Source organism: Mya arenaria, chromosome 4 (genome assembly GCF_026914265.1).
Source record: "Mya arenaria isolate MELC-2E11 chromosome 4, ASM2691426v1".
NCBI classification, from domain to species: domain Eukaryota; kingdom Metazoa; phylum Mollusca; class Bivalvia; order Myida; family Myidae; genus Mya; species Mya arenaria.
This window is the reverse complement of record NC_069125.1, coordinates 21,067,420-21,088,868: the sequence shown is the minus strand read 5'-3', so window position 1 is coordinate 21,088,868 and position 21,449 is coordinate 21,067,420. Positions and strand designations below refer to the sequence as shown.

Here is a 21,449-nt window from a genome sequence, read left to right as displayed (position 1 = left end):
GTGGATTTCACTTCTCGAAAACTGGATTTCACCTCGATTTCCGATCTATTTTCGAAAAATTGCTCTTACTTCTTCATTTTTTGACCAATTTCAATAAAATTTGAAATATAAACCCTTTATGAGGCACTCTCTAATAAATATACAAAAACAGAAAATTATTTATTAAAATTAATGAGTTATGAGTGGATTTCACTTCTCGAAAACTGGATTTCACCTCGATTTCCGATCTATTTTTGAAAAAAAAATGAAAAATTGCTCTAACTTCTTTATTTTTTGACCAATTTCAATACAATTTGAAATATAAACCCTTGATGATGCACTTTCTAATAAATATACAAAAACAGAAAATTATTTATTAAAATTAATGAGTTATAAGTGGATTTCACTTATCGGAATCTGGATTTCACCTCGATTTCCGATCTATTTTTGGAAAAAAATGAAAAATTGCTCTAACTTCTTTATTTTTTGACCAATTTCAATAAATTTGAAATATAAACCCTTCATGAGGCACTTTCTAATATGTTTATAAAAAAAATAAATTATTAATTAAAATAACTGAGTTCTGAGTGGATTTCACGTTTTGAGTGGATTTCACGTGAAATCCGCTGGATTCCTGTATCACCCCGCACCCGTTAGTTTTGGTCAGTTTTACTTTAGGTTCCTAATTGTACATGAGCACTTGTAAGCGTCTGATTGAAGATGAAGGAAATACCAAAAAGTGAAACTACGCACAGTTGTTTTTGTAGATAAGTATTAGTGGTATGGAAGTGACAATAAATCTATTGTATAAATTACATACGGGCAGATCATACAAAAATGATAACAACGCAATAATTAACACGAACCCAAAAAAAACAACCTTACCGAAGACCGAGTTGTTCATGAGTTTGAAGAAGTTCTTCTCGAAAGCAGTCTTGGCTTGTTGTCGCATTTTGGTGTTGAACTCAACGTAGGGTTTCATGAAAGCCTCTTGTTGGAACTCTAATACTTTATGTATTTTTTTCAATTTTAGACCGAGTTGGAGATACAGTTGCAGGTTGCGATAGTGAAGTACATAATTCTGTTTGTTTTCTAAAGTGGTGAGTAATTTTTCAATCTTTGCTCTGGGTGGAAGTTCCTCACTGTTGTGTAAATGTTTCAACACATGTTGAGCATAAGGAGATAATTTTTCATTGGGTGTGAATTTACGTTCCGGAGCTAATGGGTAGTCGTTATGACTGTCATGTAAATGTTTTGGATATTCTAGATCTACTTCTAAAATATACCCCTTAGATCCATCCTCTGCTATTTTTTCAGGTTCAAAAGTATCAATTTCTTCCTTCTGTAAAAACTTAAAGAAGCCTGTTGGTAGTTGTTGTGACATACTGTAACCATAAAGATTATTGACATCATAAATAAGCTAGAAATGAGGTTTCTTTTGTAGGATCATAATCATTCAAATACTCATTGTTTGCTTTTTTGTATCTATTTGATATTTGACTAATACCACCTCGAATACCTTTTTCGATAAATAAAATTTGATCAATGTCTGTCATGAGCTCTAGAGTGACTTCAGTCATTTTCAACAATGCCTGCCAGCTCAATCCCGGACTGGTGTAAAAGTGACAAGGGTCTAAACCATAACACTTCAGTGACATATCACGAAAATTTTCAAAAACATCAGCTAATAACAATATGTCTGTTTTTAGATAGAGATCATGGTATTCTCCAAGACTTTTTAGTTTAAATGTTTGATATACTTGCTTTGCATGTTCATAGTCTTCTTTTGATATATTTTCCTCAGTCAATGAAGAGTAAAAATTTTCTATTGCTGGAAGATCAGCATCTTCAAATTTATCCCAGCCAGTCATGAACTCGTAAGGATAAACCCCCTTTCTTAGCAGGAGGTTTCCATGATTTTTGATTTCTGAATGAAAGTAATGGAAAGACTGTGGGTCATTTTGAGCTAAGTTATCTACAAGGGTCCCAAGAGATGAAGGGAGAAAACCCAAAGAGTCAATAAACCTAAGATTTCCAATACTAAAACTGATATACTTTTCAACTGACTGTGGGATGCAATTGATTTTATAATTTTTAAATGTACCAATGCTTTGACAAAGCAAGTGACCATCAAAATTTTTAAGATTGTGGAAGATGACTGGGATGAAACTGGGTTGTTTACATTGTAAATTACAATTCATATCTGCAGCCCCTATGTATTTCCCACTTGTGTGATCATGATGTCTTGCTTTCTTTTCCTTGTTACCAAATACTTTTTTGACATAAACAACATGTGTTTGCTTGTTCGAACTGTTTTTCTTCACTTTCCTTTAAAACTAGGGGTTTGATATTTTCCATATGTTGCTGTATTTCATGACTTTCTCGTAAAAGACATTCTAACAATTTTTTGGGTGCATCTGGACCTCTGTAGATAACAGTATCTTTGGTTAATTTTGAATCAGTTGAAATAACTTTATATCCAAAGGAACAGGGTTCTAACAATTGATTTTTTGATGTTGAAGCTGTTTGGTTGTTAGTCTCTATTGGTTTATTTAATGTTTCAAAATCAGCCACAAGAACATAAGGGACACGCAGTGTTTTTTCATAATCTTTAAATTCAAGAAAGCAGTCTGCTCCTGATGGAAGTTCATTTTTTTGAGCATCATGGACTTGACAGTATGAAAGGTGATCATCTAATAAACTTTGTTTACTAAATCCATGGAGGCAATATCGACAATAGTAATATGCACGATGTCCTTTCTTACCATGACTAAGAAACCTGTTTATGTTTTTTATAAGCACATAATGTGAACTGTTTTCTGATTGCAAAAGCAATAAGTCAATATGATGGAGTCTGTTTTGGCAATTTGTAATGCGTAGTGGAAGAACATCATTGTCTTCAAAAGTAAACCACATTTACAGACAAAAATGGGTTTTGCTTCTCAAATTGATTTATTTGATTCAATGACAATGACAGCAGACCTTTTGTGTTTAATTCATTTTCAAATTGTTCATAATCACTCACCAGAGGGGAATCCAAGGGATGAAGAGATGCTAAACAACACCATAGAAAGCACTTTTGGTCAAGATTTCTTATGTTTAGTAAACTTTGATAGTTAATAAGAGGCTTTGGTAGCTCTACAAAACTAGATCCGGACACTGGAGAATATTTCACAGTGTGCACAGTTATACTTAATACTTGTTTGAGAACCCACCCAGAGCTTTCTCTTATGTACTTTTCAAAACTTTCAAACATTTTTTGAAATGCTTCATTTAAGTTGTTTTCATCAAATGTTATCAAATTTAAACTTCTATAACTCTTAGATCTAAAATGTGGAGTTGATGTATTGTCTCCATCTTTTGTGTGTTTCACTAGCTCAACCTGCACTGATAAATACCATTTAATAGGATACAATTGAAGTCTTTTTTCCAAAATATTTTGAATGTTTTTATTGGCATTGGCAAAAAATGCCAGCAGATCATATTGTTCATGTTGATTTGGTTGTATGGTGAAATCTTGAATGTTTTCATTAATAGCATGTTCATTGTTGTAGATGATGGTGTTCTTGCAGTGGAAGTTGGTGTTGATGATGGTGTTCTTGCAGTCGAAGATGGTGTAGATAATTGACTGTAGTTGTGTTCATTTTGAAGGTGCGGACTTGGAGAGAGCGGTGTTCTTGCAGTAGAAGATGGTGTAGATAGCTGACTGTAGCTGTGCTCGTTCTGAAGTTGTGAAGTGGTGAGAAGTCCTGTTGTATGATCTACATTGCTTGTTGAAGAGGAGCTTTGGGTGTCGCTGCTTGGAGGTATTTGATTATATGGAGTTATTTTTCCACCAGTTTGTTGATGTTTTCTAGACAAGTGTTTTTTAAGATAATCTTTTCTTTTAAATTTGTCTCCACAAACTTCACAATTGTAAAAACTTTTGTGTGTGAGCGCATGAGATATCAAAGAAGTCTTGTTCTTAAAGTGTTTTCCACAAGTATCACACTCAAATATTTTTGAATCCAAATTTATCCTTTTTTGTCTCTGATATTCCTCATATTCATGCGCATATTTTGAAGTAAGGTAATCACTAAAACTTTGATCATGCATGTTTGAAGGTTAATGTTAAACTGATCCCACTTCAAGTCAGAAATGCTTTAAATATTCTACCTTTTCCCGCTTATACATTGTAAACGATCCACTTTTCTTGGGTTGGTTTTTTTTCTAAAAATAGCTTTTGTCGTTTTAAGCTCAATTTTCATTTTTTTCTTTGGTGATTGTTCTGTCTTTGTAGTTGTTCTTTTACGACCTTTTGTTTCTAATAAATCTTTTGTAGTAGGCCATGCTTTTTCAAAAACAATATTTGATCGTTTTACAAACTTTTTTTTCTTTGGATTTAAAAGTTGTCCTCCTTTTTGATGTGAAGTATCCTTAATATCTCTTGTATCATCGTTCAATTTATTATGTATTGATGATTGTTCCAATTTTTTATGATGAAACTGGTTATTGTTATCACTTTTTGTAAATTCCTTCCTCATATGTTCATATTTTGATTTTGAAATCAATACTAGTTCTTGAGCCATGACTCACAAGGTTGTATTAATAAAATAAATTGCTTAAAAATTTTTAGGAGGAGAGCTCTTCTCTTTTTTTGTGATAGCCCTTTTACCACAAACTTACGAATGACATTCCTATATCTTTTCAATGACTTTTTGATATTGTCGGAAATTTTTAGATTTCCAATGAGAATATTGTAAACCACTTCCACAATCACACTCATTCGTGATTTTGTTAATGCTTTTATCAGCATTTTTTGTTGATTTTCACTTGTGTTTAAGAGAAATTTTAAAAAATACTTTTCCATTTCCATTTTTTCACTCATATTTTTCTTTTTCAGGTCGAAAGACAATCAACGTCTGAGAGGGAAATATGTTGGTGCGCAATTTATACAACTTGTTTGAATGTGGGCTTACATCAACGAGTAAGTAAGAGTATTTGTTTTGTGTTGCTTTTTTATAGGCATCCATAAAATATTTTAAATCACCTGGAAACATTTGACGAGCAAGTGTTTGAATCTGAAGTTGGTCTCTCTGGTTATTAAACAATACAAAGTAATGACTATTCAGACTAATAGTTCGGAAATACTTTCCTCCAGAAAACAGATTTTGTACCACAAAAAACACTGAATTTTTTTTGTGGTGACTATAAATCGTAAATAAGTTCACAATGTCAATACTTTCTGAAGCCTTTTGCACTAAATCATCAATGACTAAAATCTTAAATCCAGAGTCGTATGCCCAAAGATCCATATCTTCTTTAGATGGTAAACCTTCAAAGAATTCTATGTTTTGCACATGTGTTTTCATGCTGTCATATAATGGTTGATAAGTTGAATAACAGTATATAATTTTTCTTGGAGCATCATTAAACATGGAATTTGCACTCTTAAAAAGTTCAAAAAGAAAGGTAGATTTTCCGCTTCCACTCGCTCCAGCTATAATGCAAGTAGCTGGACTTTCAAATTTCACAACAGTGTTTGTCATGATGTTAATACGAAGACTTCAGCAATATAAATGATCTTAAGATTGAAAAACAACAACACTTTTAATGTAGTTATACATTTTTTATTAATGCTCTACATGATTGGTTAAAAACACATTGATTTTGTACACAGTCATTAAACATGCTACTGACATAATTGTATACACATAAATCATTACTATGAACATCATTGGAAAACATATTTACAATATCATAAAACAATACACCATTCAATCTATGAATCAAGAAAAATAAACAGTACATTCCACACACATCACTATACAAACTTTGTAATTGCTTTGAATTTGTTATAAGTGATGAAAAATTTGATGTGTATTGAGGGAAATAGTCATTAAAGTAGTTGACAGGCATTCCATAACTATCAAAATATTCTATGGTGGTAGAGTTTGGAAAGTAAAAGGCACACCAATGCCTTCCTGTCTTTGTATGATCATCTGTATTTGCTATAAATCCACATGGAATATTCATTTCTGTAGGAAGTTCATTTGCTGCATAAACACCAAGTACAGACTTTCTTAGCAAAGGGAAACAATCTAAACAACACTGAATTTGGGATGTATTCATTCTGTAATTATGTCTCTTTGTGAATTGATTTGAAAAAAAGCAGGAGAGCTACTATGTACAATACAACTTGTTGTATCTGTCAATGATGTCTTAAACTGAACCTCTAAACGCACATTGCCTGTTTTAACAAGAGAAAGAAATGTGTTGTCATCTAAAAAGTTTGGTTCTAACTGAAACGAAAAAAGTGTTGATGATTTGGCAAAGTCCTCTCTATTTATATCCAGTCCTGAGTTTTTGCCCCACTGTCCATTTGTTAGAAACATGTTTGTGTAGGCTCTCATAAAAGATAGCCCTTCAGATGCATCAAAATTTAATTTTAATGGGCTACCCCACACTGGAACACCATCCACATATAAACATATGCTTTGAATGTTACAGTTTAAGAAATGAAATGGATTGGATTTATAATCACCAGATAAAGCCTTTGATTTTACAAATGCCACAACTACTTTGTTTGGTTTTTGTCCTTGAAACAAATTATCCCATGTAAACATTGTACTTCCAGCAGCAAGACTTTGCGATCGACACTCTACTCTGTCAAATGGATATTTAGCTGTGCTGTTTTTCAACAACTCTGCATGAGCTACAATAAGAGCTGGATTGACTCTTACCTTCTTTGCTAGTAAGTAAATGTCTATAATCTTTATTTTATAGTTGGGAGATGCATCCCCTGCTGATAAACAAAATGCTGGAGAGCTTCGGTATAATTTCAATTTGACATCAACTTGATTTAGTAAATAGCGTTTAATAGTAAATAAACTGTGATATATTGGTCCTTGAAGCTCCAGAATCTTGGAGCCTTTAATGTATTCTGATCTTAAAAAGAGACCATTATTACCAGCGCTGGCATCCGTAATAACTGCTCCAGTACTGTCATTATCATCTTTAATATATAATTGAGATAATAATTGCGAATGGGTAGCATCATGACCGCTGTGTAACAAAGTCTGAATCATTGCATTATATGGATTGTAATTTGAAGAAATTACAGCTTTGTTTTGTAATGAGACTTCAGTGGCTGAAAATAATGCTTGTAAGAATAAATTTACAGGTCCCACTTTAACACTTGTAATATCACTACCATCTGGATTAGTAACTTTTAATTTCACACATAATTGTGTTCCTCGAAGATCGAGATAGTCCATTGAATTTTGTCCACTTATTTGGAACTCGATAGGAGTATCATCTGACACTTGTGATAAAGGTCGAATTTCTTGGTAATGCACATCACTGACAGCAACTTGTGTAGGTGGTAAATCAAATAATAATAGTTCATTTGGAACACCCTCAGAAAATCCATCTTGTAAAAAGTATGACATTTTTAATAAGTGAATATGTCCTGGACTGGTCTTGAAGTTTTTCTGTTCACTTTTGTAGCACCGTTTTTTTCTGTAGTTTTTGATGTCTTTTTCACGGATATTGATGCTTTTTTCAATCCTTTTTTAACGTTTATTTTGGTGGTATTTTGATCTGTTTTCGCTGTCTTTCCGTGTTGTTTTACCTTTTTGATTGAACCCTTAACGTTTGACTGATTGGATGATGTATGCGAAAAAGATGATACTTCAGGTGTTTTTATACCTTCTCGTTTCAGTTCGCTTTTCGCTTGATTTACAATTTGCTGTGTGGGGGAAGTCACGTTCAATGTCAAGTCACTGTTCTCAGCGGAAGCCTTATGAGGTATGGCAAATCCTTTCCCAACCTGTGATTTATTTTGTTTAAAGTAATTAATCCATTTTTCTGGGTTTGGTACATACAACTTAGAGCGATTCATAATTAGGGTAAAATGAGTAACGTTTGAAGTGAAGTGTGAGGTAGACCGGTGAATCAACAAATGTTGCAAAATTGTTGTCTACTGTCTTTATATCAAATTCCATTTCCCGAAACTCTGTTTTATTTAATGGTAAATAAAATGGAGTATCAAACACATAACTCCATTTTTTATCGTAATTTTTTTCCACTCTTCTCAGTAATGCGTGTTCACTGCCATTTACAATGCTTTCTTTAGATATATTCGAATAAATAAATATGGTGTCAGTTAAATCCTTCTTTTTAACTTTATAGTCTGTTTGTAAACAGATTTCTTTTAAAGCTACTTTCCAATATCCATCAAAATGAAGTGGTAACTTCAACTGCACTTTAAAGCTATACGGTTTATTATCAATAAAAATATCATTGCTCTCATTGTCTCTCACAAACACATAACGTTCCATTATTATTGTTCTTGAACTTGATCTGCATCAATCCAGCTATCAAATGATTTTGGAAATCCTTCCCATCGAACAAAATACTCTAATTTCCCTTTGACTTTTCTCTTTTTCAAAACTTTATCAACATACCAAAGACTGTCTGCATCTTTATCAACAGGAATTATTTCATTTTGATTCACATAACCTGATATTGGTTCTTTATTCAAGTCTATGATCTTATACAATGGAAAACCTTGTTTGAAAATCTTGCTCTTTATTTTAAAAACTTCTGTAGTATATTGTTGTTGATAAGCTCTTCTAAAGGGATGTTTCGTGTAACTTAATCTAACCAAATCACCAATTTTATATTTAAAGCGAGGAGGCGTTTTGGGGAATTTTTTAGGTTTTAGATACATTTTACTTCAAAGTTGTGTCTCGTTTTTCTTTGTAACATCACTTGGTGCTAATCCATCCAAACTCCGATGAGGGGAATTATTGTAACTATTTACAATATCTTGAAGGTGATCTATATATCTATAATTTCGCTGATATCTTAACATTCTAAATATCATACCACGAAGGGTACGAATGACTCGCTCTGCATAGTTTGCTTTAGCGGTGCTTTGTGTATTAAACAAGTAAACTCTCTTCTTTTGCATAAACGCTTTTAATTCACGATTGATAAATTCAGAACCTCGGTCCGTTCTTAACTTTTTAAACTTATGAACACTAAGAATATCCTTGATTGCTAACAATACCGTGTTAGATTTTTTATTAACTAAGGGTCGAACGGATAGAAAACGTGAAAATATATCTATAACAATGAGTAGGTATTTAACTCCATCATTGTATTTAGCAATGTTATCAACTGCCATTAAATCCATATCACCCTGATCGTTCATACCCGCCACTTCAACACGTGGTCTTTTATATGTATGTCTCGCCTGACGTTGAATGGCATACGAATCTTGATTGTTGAGCCATTTCTGTATGAAATAAGTAGTAAATACTCTTGGATAGTTTTGGTTTAATATCCTGTGTAACTTTTTTGCACCCAAAAAGCTGCCTGCGTTTTTAGAATCGAAATAATATTGTGATAGGATATGTTCCTTCTGCGTTTTATCCATGATTAAACATGATCATCGTTGTAAGTAGTTTATATTATGGGTTGTTAATTAAACTATAGCAAGGAAATGAAAACATGTATAGATATAAGTACATTTATTTGAAACTAAACATGTATAAAATAAGTCAGCATATGATCATACAAGCATATACATACAATGACATACATGTACATAAAGTGAATTAAATATTTATTTGAAACATGCAAAAAGGAAATTCGTGAAGTAATAAATATAACAAATCATTTTACGCCACACAATGCCAGAGTTCTTAATTTCTCATGAATTCTTTTTTTGAAGAAAAATGCAGTAAAACACATACAACATTGCATAATATGTCCATTTTGATGTGTTGTAAATATTCTTTTGCTCAACGTGATGGACGAAACAGTCGATCTTCAATGCGATTGATTGTCAACACCATTCTTTTCATTTTTTCACACCACCGCTCGGTTTTCATTATCTGCAGATAGTCATTGTTCTCTAGCAAATGTTTGTGTAAATCAATCATTTCAGAGGAAATGTTTGAAATGCGCACAATTTCTTCCCAACTTTGTAGTATATTTTTTTCATTAACTGCGTTTAGCATGTCACTAAAGTAACATTCTATTTTATACTCATCATCATCAGGGTCTGTATCCATGATACAATCGTGATCTTTTTGAGATGGGAGATCCATCTGGCAACCATAGCAAAGTTGTCTAGTCACCATACCCATAACCTCACACAGTGCCTTCGCATATACAAAGTCAAAGTACGAATTCATTAGCGCGACACTTGTAGAAACTGGAGTATAAATCTCTGTAGTGTCCATAACATTCGTTTGGGAGTCACAATGTTCATTTTCATAAATATCTTGAGATAGTTCACTGCAATCCATGTTAAGTTTTTCTGCTGCGATATGATCACATCAAATGTCGATGAAACACTGAATGTTTGTGCTGTGTTGTATGTCTTTTATAGTTACATATGGTAACGGAAAAATTCAAATTTGAATTTTCAGATTATCCGGGGATATCGCCATATTGAAAACCCGCCAGAGGTTCGGTCCACGTCCATGGTGCTCGGGATGAGTCATTGGAGGACGAAGATCGGGTGTCCTTATGCTGCCATGAAATGTCGTTTTTATGATGTCCAATTATGTTCAAAAATAAACAACTTGGAGAATGTGTTTTATGTTCTAACAACGACTCGTCTCCTTTCTGCCACTGATGTAATCGCAAACCGCAAGAAAAACACTCTACTGTGTCATTTCTGCCAGTATAATAAAATCCTGCTGAAGATAATTGGAACTTGTTTGGTTCTATTTGAGGTGGCCACATGTCGAACGTTTTAAGGCTGTCTTGATAGAATAGCATGCTTGGAGAACTATATTCAAACTCTAATAGTTTTGAAGTTGTCATTTCGACTGTCCGTGTAAGAATGAAGCCAATAACTGAACACTTTCCTTCATATCACAGAGAGTTTCAAAAATATCAAATGGTAATTGAAGACTTTGGTGACCCTTTTTAAATATTATTTTAATGCGTTGCTGTCTCTCTTTCACAACTATGACAAATTTATCACCAAGTGTGCATGTAATTTCCCTTCTTATTGGTGACCAAGAGACATTTTCAAAACCAAAACCTCTCAAATATGTCTGCAACTGGTTAGAAAAACGTATCTGAGCTTGAGCCATTTTTTGTATTTTTTAAACACTTTAGACAACTGTTTAAGCACAGACTTACAATATCCAATTTGTTCGGTTTGTTATATACCACTATTGACAATCCAAAAAAAAATGTCTTGGACGTTGATTATTCTCGTACTATGGGCTCGTCTTTAAGTCCTGTATATGCGGTTAAAAATGGAATGAATTTACATCTATTCGGATATTCTTCAATCTCTTGATGGCTATTGTACTGATCAACTATGGTTTGAAAATTGTTAGTTTGTCTTAAAAGTGTTACCATTTTCTGATGACTCTCCTTAACCCACAAATATATACAACGAGCTTCACTATCTCTTGTCCAGGGTAACATATTACCATTCTCATCCCAAAAGGAATCAAACATTCTCCTGTTTGAGTCATATGGTGTCAAATTATAACTCATATTAGCCGGTAAAACAATGGCTGCCAACTTCAATCGCAAAAAGATTAATACTGTTTATCAATGGAGACCCAGTTAAACAATGACCCTTTGTCTTGGATTTTAAACAATGGTTAAACATAACCGCTAAGAGCGGGAAATCGCCAAATATGGCTGCGAGAGTCCCCATGGCCGTTAACGCGGGAAATCGTCAAACATGGCCGCGAGAGTCCCCTGGCCGTTAACGCGGGAAATCGCCAAAGATGGCCGCTAACGCGGGAAACCGCCAAAGATGGCCGCGAGAGTCCCCTTTTTACCCTACTAATATAGTGGTAACAGTGATAAATGTGAACACGTCTAGACCATCGCCGATTACCGAATGTCCTTTATAAAGCTATATTAATCATGTCCAGAGTCAATATAGTGGTACAGTAACAGTGACGAATGCGTACACGTCTAGACCATCACTGATTACCGGATGTCCGTTCAAAAACTTTTATTTATCATGTCCAGAGTCAATGTAGTGGAAACAGGGACAAGTGCTGACACATCTAGATCATCACAGATTAACGGATGTCCGCTCTAAAACTTATATTAATCATGTCCAGAGTCAATATAGTGGAAACAGGGACAAGAGCGAACACATCTAGATCATCACCGATTATCGGATGTCCGTTCTAAAACTTATATTAATCATGTCCAGAGTCAATATAGTGGTAACAGTGACGAATGCGAACACATCTAGACCATCACGGATTACCGGATGCCCGTTCTTAAACTTATATTAATCGTGTCCAGAGTCAATATAGTGGAAACAGACGAGTGCGAACACGTCTAGACCATCACCGAATATCGGATGTCCGTTCTAAAACTTATATTAATCATGTCCAGATTCAATATAGTGGTAACAGTGACGAATGCGAACACGAACACGAGTGGTTGTCCGGTTAGCGCAGTGGTTAGCGCACTCGCTTCTCACCAAGGCGACCCGGGTTCGATTCCCGGCCTGGGCGCATGTGAGTTTGGTTAGTGGTCACCAAGCCGGACAAGTGGGTTTTCTCCGGGGTCTCCGGTTTCCCCCACAACACAAGACCACACTCTCGCGCAACATCGTGCCAACGAGAGTGATTAATATAAGTTGTTATAGCTTGCTCACAATCGTTGTAAAATTAAATAAAGTTTAAACTAACACGTCTAGACCATCATCGATCACCGGATGTCCGTTCTAAAACTTATATTAATCATGTCCAGAGTCAATATTGTGGTAACAGTGACGAATGCGAACACATCTAGACCATCACGGATTACCGGATGTCCTTTCTAAAACTGATATTAATCGTGTCCAGAGTCATTATAGTGGAAACAGACGAGTGCGAACACGTTTAGACCATCACCGATTACCGGATGTCCGTTCTAAAATTAATATTGATCATGTCCAGAGTCAATATAGTGGAAACAGTGACGATTGCAAAAAGGTCTAGACCATCACCGATTACCGGATGTCCGTTCTAAAACTTATATTAATCATGTCCAGAGTCAATATTGTGGAAACAGTGACCAATGCGAAAAGGTCTAGACCATCACCGATTACCGAATATCCGTTCTAAAACTTATATTAATCATGTCCAGAGTCAATATAGTGGAAACAGGGACAAGAGCGAACACATCTAGATCATCACCGATTATCGGATGTCCGTTCTAGAACTTATATTAATCATGCCCAGAGTCAATATAGTGGTAACTGACGAATGCGAACACATCTAGACCATCACCGATTACCGGATGTCCGTTCTAAATCTTATATTAATCATGTCCAGAGTCAATATAGTGGTAACAGTGGCAAACACATCTAGACCATCACGAATTACCGGATGTCCGTTCTTAAACTTATATTAATCGTGTCCAGAGTCAATATAGTAGAAAAAGACGAGTGCGAACACGTCTATATCATCACCGATTACCGGATGCCCGTTCTAAAACTAATATAAATCATGTCCAGATTCAATATAGTGGAAACAGACGAGTGCGAACACGTCTAGACCATCACCGAATACCGGATGTCCGTTCTAATACTTATATTAATCATGTCCAGAGTCAATATAGTGGAAACAGTGACGAATGCGAAAAGGTCTAGACCGTCACTGATTACCGGATGTCCGTTCTAAAACTTATATTAATCATGTCCAGAGTCAATATTGTGGTTACAGTGACGAATGCGAACACATCTAGACCTTCACGGATTACCGGATGTCCTTTCTAAAACTTATATTAATCGTGTCCAGAGTCATTATAGTGGAAACAGACGAGTGCGAACACGTTTAGACCATCACCGATTACCGGATGTCCGTTCTAAAACTAATATTGATCATGTCCAGAGTCAATATAGTGGAAACAGTGACGAATGCGAAAAGGTCTAGACCATCACCGATTACCGGATGTCCGTTCTAAAACTTATATTAATCATGTCCAGAGTCAATATAGTGGAAACAGTGACCAATGCGAAAAGGTCTAGACCATCACCGATTACCGAATGTCCGTTCTAAAACTTATATTTATCATGTCCAGAGTCAATATTGTGGAAACAGTGGCGAATGCAAAAAGGTCTAGACCATCACCGATTACCGGATGTCCGTTCTAAAACTTATATTAATCATGTCCAGAGTCAATATAGTGGAAACAGGGACAATAGCGAACACATCTAGATCATCACCGATTATCGGATGTCCGTTCTAGAACTTATATTAATCATGCCCAGAGTCAATATAGTGGTAACTGACGAATGCGAACACATCTAGACCATCACCGATTACCGGATGTCCGTTCTAAATGTTATATTAATCATGTCCAGAGTCAATATAGTGGTAACAGTGACGAGTGCGAACACGTCTATATCATCACCGATTACCGGATGCCCGTTCTAAAACTAATATAAATCATGTCCAGATTCAATATAGTGGAAACAGACGAGTGCGAACACTTCTAGACCATCACCGAATACCGGATATCCGTTCTAATACTTATATTAATCATGTCCAGAATCAATATAGTGGAAACAGTGATGAATGCGAAAAGGTCTAGACCGTCACCGATTACCGGATGTCCGTTCTAAAACTTATATTAATCATGTCCAGAGTCAATATTGTGGTAACAGTGACGAATGCGAACACATCTAGACCATCACGGATTACCGGATGTCCTTTCTAAAACTAATATTAATCGTGTCCAGAGTCACTATAGTGGAAACAGACGAGTGCGAACACGTTTAGACCATCACCGATTACCGGATATCCGTTCTAAAACTAATATTGATCATGTCCAGAGTCAATATAGTGGAAACAGTGACGAATGCGAAAAGGTCTAGACCATCACCGATTACCGGATATCCGTTCTAAAACTGATATTAATCATGTCCAGAATCAACATAATGGTAACAGTGACGAATGCGAACACGTCTAGACCATCACGGATTACCGGATGTCCGTTTTTAAACTTATATAAATCGTGTCCAGAGTCAATATAGTGGAAACAGACGAGTGCGAACACGTCTAAATCATCATCGATTACCGGATGTCCGTTCTAAAACTAATATAAATCATGTCCAGATTCAATATAGTGGAAACAGTGACGAATGCGAACACGTCTTTATCATCACCGATTACCGGATATCCGTCCTAAAACTTATATTTATCGTGTCCAGAATCAATATTGTGGTAACAGTGACGAATGCAAACACGTCTTTATCATCACCGATTATCGGATATCCGTTCTAAAACTTATATTTATCGTGTCCAGAGTCAATATAGTGGAAACAGGGACAAGAGCGAACACATATATATCATCACCGATTACCGGATGTCCGTTCTAAAACCTATATTAATCATGTCTAGAGTCAATATAGTGGTAACAGTGACGAATGCGAAAAGGTCTAGATCATCACCGATTACCGGATGTCCGTTCTAAAACCTATACAATCATGTCCAGATTCAATATAGTGGTAACAGTGACGAATGCTAACACGTTTAGACCATCACCGATTACCGGATGTCCGTTCTAAAACTTATATTAATCATGTCCAGAGTCAATATAGTGGTAACAGTGACGAATGCGAACACGTTTAGACCATCACCGATTACCGGATGTCCGTTCTAAAACTTATATTAATCATGTCCAGAGTCAATATAGTGGTAACAGTGACGAATGCGAACACGTCTAGACCATCACCGATTACCGGATGTCCGTTCTAAAACTTATATTAATCATGTCCAGAGTCAATATAGTGGTAACAGTGACGAGTGCGAACACGTCTAGACCATCACCGATTACCGGATGTCCGTTCTTAAACTTTTATTTATCATGTCCAGAGTCAATATAGTGAAAACAGGGACAAGTTCGGACACATCTAGATCATCACCGATTACCGGATGTCTGTTCTAAAACTTATATTTATCATGTCCAGAGTCAATATAGTGGTAACTGACGAATGCGAACACATCTAGACCATCACCGATTACCGGATGTCCGTTCTCAATCTTTATATTAATTATGTCCAGAGTCAATATAGTGGAACAGTGACGAATGCGAAAAGGTCTAGACCATCACCGATTACCGGATGTCCGTTATAAAACTTGTTTTTATCATGTCCAGATTCAATTTTGTGGAAACAGTGACGAATGCGAAAAGGTCTAGACCATCACCGATTACCGGATGTCCGTTCTAAAACTTATATTAACTATGTCCAGAGTCAATATATTTATTGCTAACAGTAATGAATGCGAACACATCTAAATTATCACCGATTACCGGGTTTCAGGGTGTTTTTTTTAAATAACCTGTCATTCACGCTTTTCCATCGATGTTTCCATACAAAACACACTACATGTCTGCATTTTTTTGTTTATACTTGTACATTTTAAAGCAATTATCAAATGATCAAAATGGATGAAATGGAAAATATCAAGATCTCATATTTTTACGAAAAAGTCAACATGTATCCATTCAGTTTTAACAAATACTTTGAGCAATGTTATAATGATACACTGTATTGGTAACCTCGTGGCTTATTAAACGAACGACGAGAAAATTTTGTGTTATTAATTTTTATCTTGATAACGAAAGAAATGTTTTAATGTTAAAAAAGTGTATAATCATGTTTTTTTTCTAACAAAGGACAACTGCTTATGACATGTATCACATATTTAGTAGTTCGTAACCACGCTCAGGCGCTTACAACACCGAAAGCGCTTTCCCGTAAAATTGAATATTCATAGGGCCCGCCTTACCTGTTACCGTCTTCCCTTTAGCACCCAAATATAACTGCCCTAATGCGGTATGACTAAAATACGAACATAGGGTATTTTCGCGAAAATAGCATTTTTGACTAAAATACGAAAATAAGGTTATTTTTTATGATAATAAAGTTATTTTCGCGGAAATATGATTTTGATAAAAAAATCTGAAAATAGGGTTAGTTTTGGCGAAAATAACATTTTTTAACAATAATGTATTTAGTTTTGGTTAATTAAAGCTTTTTTCGCGAAAATCAGATTTTGATAAAAATCTGAAAATAGGGTTAGTTTTGGCGAAAATAACATTTTTTGACAATAATGTTGATAGTTTTTGGCTAAAATAAATTTGTTTTCGCGAAAATAAGATTGTGGTGAAAATCTTGTAATTTTGGGCGAAAATAACAATAACATTTTCGACAAAAATAGTTAGTTTTTTGCCAAAATAAAGTTGTTTTTGCGAAAATATGATTTTGGTAAAAATCTGGTAAGTTTTGGCGAAACTAACATTTTCAACAAACATGTAGTTAGTTTTTGGATAAAATAAAGTTATTTTCGCGAAAATAAGATTACAAGATTTGATAAAAAGCTGGAAATAGGGTTACTTGTAATAATTTTCGCGAAAATAAGATTTTGATAAAAATAGGAAAACATACCTACTTGTTGTCGTAAATGACATTTTTTTTAATCCAAAATATTTAAATATTTTTATTTGGTCTACATAACACATATGACAGGTGCATAAGTGTTTCGAAACAATTGTGTGTTTTTTAAGAAAATTGAACAGTGATAATTGAATGTATTTTAACATGTTTCTGTTGATCACACCTTCATCCGAAACATCAAACGGTTAAATATACACACTTGTTTGTCATTAAGCGGATTAAGTCGATGACACTGACCCATAATTATAAGTTTCAAGTTTATTCAGTAAACTCACGTCATACATGCATGACAAAATGAGAATTGCAATGAACATATTATACAGTTACCCTAGAGAGGCTTTGAAAAATGAACTTCAACCATAATATAACATAATTAACATCATGGTATAAAGAGGAGTACATTATATTCTGAAATTAACTTTTTTAATGATACATTTCATAAATTTAAACAACTTTGAAAACATAATACATTCTGGGTTTAATTTCATAACACGTTTAAATGACAATATATTCGGGGTTCTAAAATTAAAGTTATCAATGAAACGTCGTCTTTTGTTAATGAAATAACTACACTCTAACAAATAATGAAATTCATCACCAATAGACTGCACATGTATGTATTTTATATTTGCTATAAACATGTCTGATATGTTTAATGCAATAAATGTTGAATATTGATGCTGAAGCAGGTACTCGATAAAACTAAAGGGAACAATCAAAGATATGTCCTAACTTAAAGGAGATGCCGACATGTATGCCTATGACAGGCTGAGCCTAAAATGTTTGTAATTTTTATATTCATCGAGTATAATTCCTTCTAGTAGAATTTCTATTTATGTATTTGAATTGTTCGATTTTAAAATGTATGTGATAGTCCATAGCACCCACGCTATGATCAACGAAGCAAAAAAGGGTAAAAAAGCTCCCCCCCATGCCTATGGCTCGAGTTGAAGAATGTTCTGTGTGTTCGGATAGTTTTTCGCCAAAAGTTACCAAATTTTTATCAAAATGTTATTGTGATAAACTGAGTCCCAAATATGGCATGATTCCCCTTGTCACTCACTTTGAAGTAAAGCACTGTCGCGGACCTATAAACCAGTTAATAGGCCCGTGGCACAGTTATTTTTTTCTTGTAATCAATTTGCATAAGGACGGAGTTGGGGGTGGTTATACTGGTCCCAGGTCGGAGGCAAACATCTTGTCCAGTAGAAAATATATTAATCTCTGAGCTATTCATGTATTTTTTTTCTTTTTGATTGCAGTTATTAGTCAGGTATACCAAAACTAATAATTTGCATTACTCAGGCTTGAACAAAAATATAAGTAGCATTCTCAATCTTAAATATAGAGAGTGCATCCTGGAACACATCCGGGAGTTTGGCATTTAGTTATAACGTACCTAAAGGGTCAGACAGGAAGCGAAAAAAAGAAAAAAAGTCTTACCTTTTTTATGGCAAGGGAGAAGAGTATTTCTATTTAGGTAAGTTCTGTTAATAATTATTAAGACTTAAACATTCATAGATTTGTAAATAACAACTGATCATCTTCTGACGAAAATGTATACCATGACAATTTACCCTCAGGAATCCGGATTAATTTGGCCCAGTTTTCGCCTGGCTGTCCTCTAGCCTATTATACTGTTTTTCGGCCCAGTAACCATTTTAAACTTGTCAATTTCGACCTATTTTTGTATTGTTATTATTATTATGATTATTATTATCAAGAGTAGCCAAAGTCTTCGAGAAACTGAGAGATAATGAAAAATATGATATACGTATTTAGATATTTATTGACTATGAAATGTGTTCGCTGCTTACTTTAAACACTTAAACATCTCTTAATTGCACATGAATTATTTCAACCACCTTAGTCGTCCGATTTGTACCAGGTGCTTAAATTCCTCTCAGAAGTAGGCTGTATAATAGTCCATATTTATGTATTGCTCAACGTCCAGGTACTAAGTCACAGGCCGGGTCGAACTCGTATGGATGAAGGGAAAACGTAACACAAGCTTTGAATGAAAATAGGGCATTTATTAATGCCATAAAAGTGTTTTTACGAAATATCGTAAAATAAAACATAAGTGTCAATAGCATGTGTATAATAACATTTCCCGAAATACATATCTGGGTGGTAGGGCATTTATTAATGCCATAAAAGTGTTTTTACGAAATATCGTAAAATAAAACATAAGTGTCAATAGCATGTGTATAATAACATTTCCCGAAATACATATCTGGGTGGTAGGGCATTTATTAATGCCATAAAAGTGTTTTTACGAAATATCGTAAAATAAAACATAAGTGTCAATAGCATGTGTATAATAACATTTCCCGAAATACATATCTGGGTGGAAAAACCGCCAAGAAAATAGGGCATTTATTAAAGCCATAAAAGTGTTTTTACGAAATATCGTAAAATAAAACGTAAGTGTCAATAACATGTGTATAATAACATTTCCCGAAATACATATCTGGGTGGTAGGGCATTTATTAATGCCATAAAAGTGTTTTTACGAGTGTCAATAGCATGTGCCTGACAAAACTGGTGAAGGGAAACAAAAAACTAACAATACATATGGTAAGAAAATATGAAGAAAAACATGGGGTTAAACGATGTGTTCACAATTAAATGTGACATGAAGAACAGTTAGATAAGCTCATTTCTCGACCTTGTAAACTGACAGATATTTAAACAGAAGGTGGTGGGGATGGTGGTGGTGTATTATATGAAAACAAAAATAAAATGCCGAGGCTTTCGCCCACGCTAAAAATATATCAGTAATGGCTACAACGTATCGTGATTGGCTGTTCAGAGCCACATGAGATAAAACTCAAAGGTGATTGGCTGAGGCAATAATTTATGCAGGGTGCTGACATGGTTAAATACCACTAAATTAATGGTTGAACAATTCCATAAATAATTTTATGTTTGCATAAAATTTCATTTATGTATTGCTCAACGTCAAGGTACTAAGTCACAGGCCGGGTCGAACTCGTATGGATGAAGGGAAAACGTAACACAAGCTTTGAATGAAAATAGGGCATTTATTAATGCCATAAAAGTGTTTTTTACGAAATATCGTAGCTCTCAGAAGTAGGCTGTATAATAGTCCATATAAACTAAACGCGCATTATTGTGGCTAGCTGTATAAGGGTCGGCCGAAAAGGTTATTGGTGCGAATTGACCCGACACTCTGAATTCTGCACAAAAAACTCATACTTAAACAACTTACCGGTATCTTAGACTGATCTAGAAATGATAACTCTTAACTTCCTTTCATCTATTCCGTCAATGTGCGAATAAATGTTTTCACCATATTTTCGAAAAATAGCACACAAATTAAATTTTACAACTGTTTTCCAACTATTTGCACATGGGTTAATTGATGGACCCACAAATGGGCTATATTATTCAGTGTGCGCTGGGTACCAATGAAATGTGTACTTGACTTACATGCGGAATATTTGAAAATTTCAAAAATAACATACGGCCTACTTGACTGTAAACTGGGTTATATATTGGACAGATGATGCGCACAGAAAAAGCTTCTTGCTGTTAAATCCAAAATGACACAACCATATCGAATTTGATATATACTATATTTTGGCAATAATGACATGGGGGAACAAGCCAGGAATGTTTTCTTTCTTTTCGAGCAAATTTTGATATTTATGTTGAAGAAGATCATTAAAGTTATAATTACGTAATCATGATCAATCTGAGTAAGTAAGAACATTTTTTATTAAGTCACATGTTTATGAGACGATACACAGTTCATATAACTTGTGTGGTTTTCATTATATATTTCTTTGATCCTACGAACAAGATGTTATTTTGCGCAAAAGTGTATGCTATATTTTATCAACGTTGACGTCATTTGACATTGACGTCAGTTCCTGTTTATTATATAGGCACGTTGAATGTTATTGTTTTGATTCGGTCTGCTCGCGCATGCGCTGGCCACTGGTTGGCAAAAAACATGGCGAAAACCAATACGGAAGTATCGAAATTACCGAAACAAATTTCAAAT

General features: G+C 34.6%; 1 protein-coding gene and 1 long non-coding RNA gene across 5 annotated transcripts in view; both read left to right on the top strand.

Annotated features, from left to right (window-relative positions):
- Positions 1 to 679: 679 nt before the first annotated feature.
- LOC128232136 (uncharacterized) lies at positions 680 to 10,571 on the top strand. 4 transcript variants are annotated; one of them, XR_008260498.1, is made up of 7 exons: positions 680 to 759; positions 1,013 to 1,079; positions 3,631 to 3,785; positions 4,862 to 4,945; positions 6,596 to 6,712; positions 7,682 to 7,767; positions 10,404 to 10,571. It is a non-coding gene; the product is annotated as an uncharacterized LOC128232136 (long non-coding RNA). The 4 variants fall into 4 exon arrangements; XR_008260497.1 differs by having other exon boundaries at positions 684 to 1,079; XR_008260499.1 differs by having other exon boundaries at positions 684 to 1,079; positions 3,534 to 3,785.
- Positions 10,572 to 18,808: 8,237 nt separating this feature from the next.
- Positions 18,809 to 21,449, top strand: part of LOC128230402 (deubiquitinating protein VCPIP1-like) — a 117,965-nt gene continuing 115,324 nt past the window's right edge. The window contains exon 1 of the mRNA XM_052942630.1: positions 18,809 to 18,896. The gene's annotated coding sequence lies outside the window, so the exon portion shown is untranslated. The remainder of the gene's footprint in view (positions 18,897 to 21,449) is intronic.